We start from the raw sequence: 7,108 nt of genomic DNA, 5'->3' as shown, positions 1-7,108 counted from the left end.
GAACATGGGGGTGACAGAGGGGACATTGGTGTCACAGAGGGGACATTGGGATACATGGGGGTGATGCAGAGGGGACCCTGGTGACATGGAGGGGACACAGGGGGACACACGGTGACATGGGGGTGACAGTGGTGACATGGAGGGGACATTGGTGACACAGAGGGGACACTGGTGACACGGAGGGGACATTAGGGGACACGGGGGGTGACACTGGTGACACGGAGGGGCCTTGGGGGGCATTAGGGGGCACAGAGGTGACACAGAGGGGACATTGGCGACATGGAGGTGGCAATAGGGGACACAGAGGTGGCACAGAGGGGACACATGGGGGTGATGTGGAGGGGACATTGGGGACATTAGGGGACACGGAGAGGCCGTGGGGGGGCATTAGGGGACATGGAGGGGACATTGGGGACATGGCGGGGGGACAATAGGGGACACGGAGGTGACACTGGGGGGGTGACATTGGTGACACGGAGGGGCCATGGGAGTGACACGGAGGGGATGCTGGTGACAAGGAGGTGACAGTGGTGGCCCGGAGGGGGGGGGGGGGAGGTGACACTGGTGTCCCCGGTGCCCGCAGGAGCCCCTGGGCACGGGGTGGTGACATTAGGTGACATGGGGAGGGTGACACGCAGGGGACATTAGGTGACCTCATGTCCACAGGAGCCGGTGTCCTGCAGCCCCCTGGGCACAGGGGGAGGTGACATTGGGTGTCCCCATTGTCCCCGTTGTCCCCCCAGGAGCCGTGTACCGTGGCCCCCTGGGCACCGGGAGGTGGCACTAGGTGACATTAGGTGCCATTAGGTGACATTGGTGTCCCCGTTGTCCCCATCGTCCCCACTGTCCCCGTTGTCCCCATTGTCCCCGCTGTCCCCATTGTCCCCCAGGAGCCTGTGTACTGCAGCCCCCCCGGGCACAGGGGGGAGGTGACACTAGGTGACACTAGGTGACACTGCTGTCCCCATTGTCCTGCAGGAGCCCGTGTACTGCAGCCCCCTGGGCACGGAGGGGAGGTGACACTAGGTGACATTGTCCCCATTGTCCCCCCTGTCCCCCAGGAGCCCGTGTACCGCAGCCCCTGGGCACGGGGGGAGGTGACATTAAGTGACACTGGTGACACTGGTGTGCCCGTTGTCCCCATTGTCCCCACTCCCCCCCCTCTAGGAGCCCGTGTACCGCAGCCCCCTGGGCACAGGGAGGTGACACTAGGTCCCATTAGGTGACATTAAGTGTCCCCATTGTCCCCAGGAGCCCGTGTACCGCAGCCCCCTGGCACAGGATGGTGACACTAGGTGACATTGGTGACATTGTCCCCCCCAGGAGCCCGTGTACCGCAGCCCCCTGGGCACGGGGGGGGGGGTGACACTAGGTGGCACTAGGTGACATTGCCCCCATTGTCCCCATTGTCCCCAGGAGCCCGTGTACCGCAGCCCCCTGGCACGGGGGGGGGGTGACACTAGGTGGCACTAGGTGACATTGGTGACATTGCCCCCATTGTCCCCATTGTCCCCATTGTCCCCCCCAGGAGCCCGTGTACCGCAGCCCGCTCGGCCCCCCCGCGCAGCTCGGTTGCGGTTACGCCTCGCTCCGTTACGAGCTCCCGGCACCGGGAGGTGGCACTAGGTGACACCAGGTGACACCAGGTGACATTGGTGACACTAGGTGACATTGGTGACATTGTCCCCAGGAGCCCGTGTACCGCAGCCCCCTCGGCCCCCCCGCGCAGCTCGGCTGCGGTTACGCCTCGCTCCGTTACGAGCTCCCGGCACCGGGAGGTGACACTAGGTGACATTGGTGACACTAGGTGACATTGCTGTCCCCATTGTCCCCATTGTCCCCATTGTCCCCCCCAGGAGCCTGTGTACCGCAGCCCGCTCGGCCCCCCGCCCAGCTCGGCTGCGGTTACGCCTCGCTCCGTTACGAGCTCCCGGCACCGGGAGGTGGCACTAGGTGACATTGAGGTGACACCAGGTGACATTAGGTGTCATTGTCCCCAGGAGCCCGTGTACCGCAGCCCCCTCGGCCCCCCCGCCCAGCTCGGCTGCGGTTACGCCTCGCTCCGTTACGAGCTCCTGGCACCGGGAGGTGGCACTAGGTGGCACTAGGTGACACTAGGTGGCACTAGGTGACATTGGTGACATTAGGTGACACCAGGTGACATTGCTGTCCCCAGGAGCCTGTGTACCGCAGCCCGCTCGGCCCCCCCGCCCAGCTCGGTTGCGGTTACGCCTCGCTCCGTTACGAGCTCCCGGCACCGGGAGGTGGCACTAGGTGACACTAGGTGACACTAGGTGACACCAGGTGGCACTAGGTGACATTGGTGTCATTGTCCCCAGGAGCCCGTGTACCGCAGCCCCCTCGGCCCCCCCGCGCAGCTCGGTTGCGGTTACGCCTCGCTCCGTTACGAGCTCCCGGCACCGGGAGGTGGCACTAGGTGACACTAGGTGACACCAGGTGACATTGTCCCCATTGTCCCCATTGTCCCCATTGTCCCCATTGTCCCCATTGTCCCCAGGAGCCCGTGTACCGCAGCCCCCTCGGCCCCCCCGCCCAGCTCGGCTGCGGTTACGCCTCGCTCCGTTACGAGCTCCCGGCACCGGGAGGTGACACCAGGTGGCACTAGGTGACATTGGTGACATTGTCCCCCCCAGGAGCCCGTGTACCGCAGCCCGCTCGGCCCCCCCGCGCAGCTCGGCTGCGGTTACGCCTCGCTCCGTTACGAGCTCCCGGCACCGGGAGGTGACACCAGGTGGCACTAGGTGACATTGGTGACATTGTCCCCCCCAGGAGCCCGTGTACCGCAGCCCGCTCGGCCCCCCCGCGCAGCTCGGCTGCGGTTACGCCTCGCTCCGTTACGAGCTCCCGGCACCGGGAGGTGACACCAGGTGGCACTAGGTGACATTGGTGACATTGTCCCCCCCAGGAGCCCGTGTACCGCAGCCCGCTCGGCCCCCCCGCGCAGCTCGGCTGCGGTTACGCCTCGCTCCGTTACGAGCTCCCGGCACCGGGAGGTGGCACCAGGTGACACCAGGTGACACCAGGTGGCACTAGGTGACATTGTCCCCATTGTCCCCATTGTCCCCCCCAGGAGCCCGTGTACCGCAGCCCGCTCGGCCCCCCCGCGCAGCTCGGTTGCGGTTACGCCTCGCTCCGTTACGAGCTCCTGGCACCGGGAGGTGGCACTAGGTGACACCAGGTGGCACTAGGTGACACTAGGTGACATTGGTGACATTGCTGTCCCCAGGAGCCCGTGTACCGCAGCCCGCTCGGCCCCCCCGCCCAGCTCGGCTGCGGTTACGCCTCGCTCCGTTACGAGCTCCTGGCCCTGCCCGGCTGCCCCCCCGGCGCTGACGCCGCCGTCGCCGTCGCCGTCGCCCTCGGCTGCCGCTGCCGCCGCTGCCCCCTGGCCACGAGCGACTGCCCCGTGCGCGGCCTCGGGCCCGGCTTCTGCGGGGCGGCCGGGGGCTTCGCGCCACGTTAACCCCGCCCACGGGGCGGGGACACGGCCCGGGCCCGCCCACGAGGGGAGACCCCGCCCACGGGGCGGGGACACGAGGGGAGACCCCGCCCCCAGCCCCGGCTTCTGCGGGGCGGCCGGGGGGTTCGCGCCACGTTAACCCCGCCCACGAGGGGAGACCCCGCCCACGAGGGGAGACCCCGCCCCCGGCTCGACCCGGGATCCGCCCCCAGCTCCGCCCCCCTGCGGCGCCGCGCGCGGCTCCGCCCCCCAATAAACCCCGCCCAGGCGGACAGACCCCGCCCCCCGGCTCCGCCTCCTGCCCCGTGCGCGGCCTCGCTTCTCCTGCCCCGGCTTCTGCGGGGCCCCGCGGGGATTCGCGCCACGTTAACCCCGCCCACGGGGCGGGGACACGAGGGGAGACCCCGCCCACAGCCCCGGCTTCTGCGGGGCCCCGCGGGGGTTCGCGCCACGATAGACCCCGCCCACGGGGCGGGGACACGGCCCGGGCCCCGCCCACGAGGGGAGACCCCGCCCCCGGCTCCGCCCCCTGCGGCGCCGCGCGCGGCTCCGCTCCGCAATAAACCCCGCCCAGGCGGACAGACCCCGCCCCCGACTCCGCCCCCTGGTGCCTTCGCTGCTGGCTTCGCGCCGCGTTAAGCCCCGCCCACGGGGCGGGGACACGGCCCGGGCCCCGCCCACAGCCCCGGTTTCTGCGGCGCCCCGCGGGTCTTCGCGCCACGTTAAACCCGCCCACGGGGCGGGGACTACGAGGAGAGGCCCCGCCCCCCAGCTCCGCCGCGCGGGGCTTCGCTCCCCAATAAACCCCGCCCAGGCGGAGAGACCCCGCCCAGACTCCGCCCCCTGGTGCCTTCGCACCGCGTTAAGCCCCGCCCACCCCGCCGCGGCCCCCGCCCCCGACCCTGCCGCCTCCCCGCCGCGACCCCCTCCTGCCCCGGCTCCGCCCACTCCTGCCGAGGCCCCGCCCCCTCGGCGAGACCCCGCCTCCTCCTGTCCCGGCCCCGCCCCCTCCCGCCGCTGCTGGCTTCGCGCCGCAATAAACCCCGCCCACCCGCCTCGGCCCGCCCCCTCCTGCCGCATCCGGGACAGCGGCCAACCAGGAAGCTCCTTTATTGAGGGGGAGGGGGCGGAGCCCGGAACAGAGGGCGGGGCCTGGAGCGGGGGGGGTAGAGCCTGGGAGGGGGCGGGGCCCGCGGAGGCCCCCGCCCCTTCCCTTGCGAGGGGGCGGGGCTGCCCCGGGGTTGGACCGGCCACCCAGGGGCCACCACGTCCCCTCCCCCCCCCCATGGGGACACGTGACATGGGGGGGGGTCACATGACAATGGGGACGGGGGGACATGGATGTGGGGTCACCCCCCCGCCCAACCCCCGCCTTGGGGACAGTGACAGTGGCACATGTGACACAAACGCGGGTGACAGTGACGCGGTGACGCGGGTGACGGGTGACACAGCAACGGGGGTGGGAGGAGGACACGGCTGTGGGGACACCCCCTGTCCCCCCCCGGCGCCTTGGGGACAGGGAGGGGTGACACGGCCATGGGGACAAGTGACATGGCCATGGGGTCCCGCAGGTGCCTTGGGGACAGGGGTGACACCTCCATGGGGACACGGGTGACATGGGAATGGGGACAGGAGTGACATGGGAATGGGGACAAGTGACATGGCCATGGGGTCCCGCAGGTGCCTTGGGGACAGGGGGTGACACCTCCGTGGTGACAGGAGTGACATGGGAATGGGGACAGGACGGTGACATGGCCATGGGGTCCCCAGGTGCCTTGGGGACAGGGGGTGACACCTCCATGGGGACAGGGGTGACATGGGAATGGGGACAGGAGGGTGACATGGCCATGGGGACAAGTGACATGGCCATGGGGTCCCCCAGGTGCCTTGGGGACAGGGGGTGACACCTCCGTGGGGACACGGGTGACATGGGAATGGGGACAGGGGTGACATGGGAATGGGGACAAGTGACATGGCCATGGGGTCCCCAGGTGCCTTGGGGACAGGGGGTGACACCTCCGTGGGGACACGGGTGACATGGGAATGGGGACAGGAGTGACATGGGAATGGGGACAGGACGGTGACATGGCCATGGGGTCAAGTGACATGGCCATGGGGTCCCGCAGGTGCCTTGGGGACAGGGGGTGACACCTCCATGGGGACAGGGGTGACATGGGAATGGGGACAGGAGGGTGACATGGCCATGGGGTCCCCAGGTGCCTTGGGGACATGGGGTGACACCTCCATGGGGACAGGGGTGACATGGCTGTGGTGACAAGGGTGACATGGGCCATGGGGACAAGTGACATGGCCATGGGGACAAGTGACACAGCCATGGGGTCCCGCAGGTGCCTTGGGGACAGGGGGTGACACCTCCGTGGTGACAGGGGTGACATGGGAATGGGGACAGGGGTGACATGGCCATGGGGTCCCCAGGTGCCTTGGGGACAGGGGGTGACACCTCCGTGGTGACAGGGGTGACATGGGAATGGGGACAGGAGGGTGACATGGCCATGGGGTCCCCAGGTGCCTTGGGGACATGGGGTGACACCTCCATGGGGACAGGGGTGACATGGGAATGGGGACAGGAGGGTGACATGGCCATGGGGTTGGGGGGTCCCCATCGTGGAGTGTCCCCAAGCCGTGTCCCCACGGGGGGGTTGTGCTTGTTGGAGTGTCCCCATGGGGGAGGGATGTCCCTATTGGGGCTGTCCCCAAGGGAGGGTGTCCCCATGGGGGGCTGTCCCCATAGGGGGTGGCCCTGGGTCACCCTATGGACAGTGTCCCCAAGGGGGTGTCCCCGTAGGGATGTCCCCAATGGGGTGTCCCCAATAAAATGTCCCCAGGGGTGTCCCCAGGGGCTATCAAGGGTGTCCCCAGGGGTGTCCCCAATGGGGTGTCCCCACAGGGTCCCTATCAGCGGTGTCCCCATAGGGGTGTCCCCAATAAAATGTCCCCACGGGGTGTCCCCAGGGGCTCCCTATCGGGGATGTCCCCAGGGGTGTCCCCAGGGGGCTATCAAGGGTGTCCCCAATGGGATGTCCCCATGGGCTTCCTACTGCAGATGTCCCCAATAGGATGTCCCCAGGGGCTCCCTATCAGGGATGTCCCCACAGGTGTCCCCAGGGGTGTCCCCAGGGGCTCCCTACCGCAGGTGTCCCCAATGGGGTGTCCCCACAGGGGTGTCCCCAAAGGGGTGTCCCCAGGGATGTCCCCAGGGGCTCCCTATCAGGGATGTCCCCACAGGTGTCCCCAGGGGTGTCCCCAGGGGTGTCCCTATGGGATGTCCCCACAGGGATGTCCCAACAGAGTGTCCCCATGGGCTCCCTATTGGGGGTGTCCCCATGGGATGTCCCCATAGGGGTGTCCCCAATGGGGTATCCCCATAGGGATGTCCCCAGGGGCGTCCCTATGGGGTGTCCCCATGGGGTGTCCCCACGGGTGTCCCCAGGGGTGTCCCCATGGGCTCCTTATTGGGGGTGTCCCCATGGGACGTCCCCATAGGGATGTCCCCAATGGGGTGTCCCCAGGGTGTCCCCAGGGTGTCCCCAGGGGTGTCCCCATGGGCTCCCTACTGCAGGTGTCCCCAATGGGGTGTCCCCACAGGGGTGTCCCCACAGGGGTGTC

Source organism: Tinamus guttatus, unplaced genomic scaffold, assembly GCF_059628265.1.
Source record: "Tinamus guttatus ecotype Peru unplaced genomic scaffold, ASM5962826v1 Tinamus_guttatus_pri_ptg001728l, whole genome shotgun sequence".
NCBI lineage: Eukaryota > Metazoa > Chordata > Aves > Tinamiformes > Tinamidae > Tinamus > Tinamus guttatus.
The sequence above is the reverse complement of the archived record's forward strand: the minus strand, read 5'-3'. Positions refer to the sequence as shown.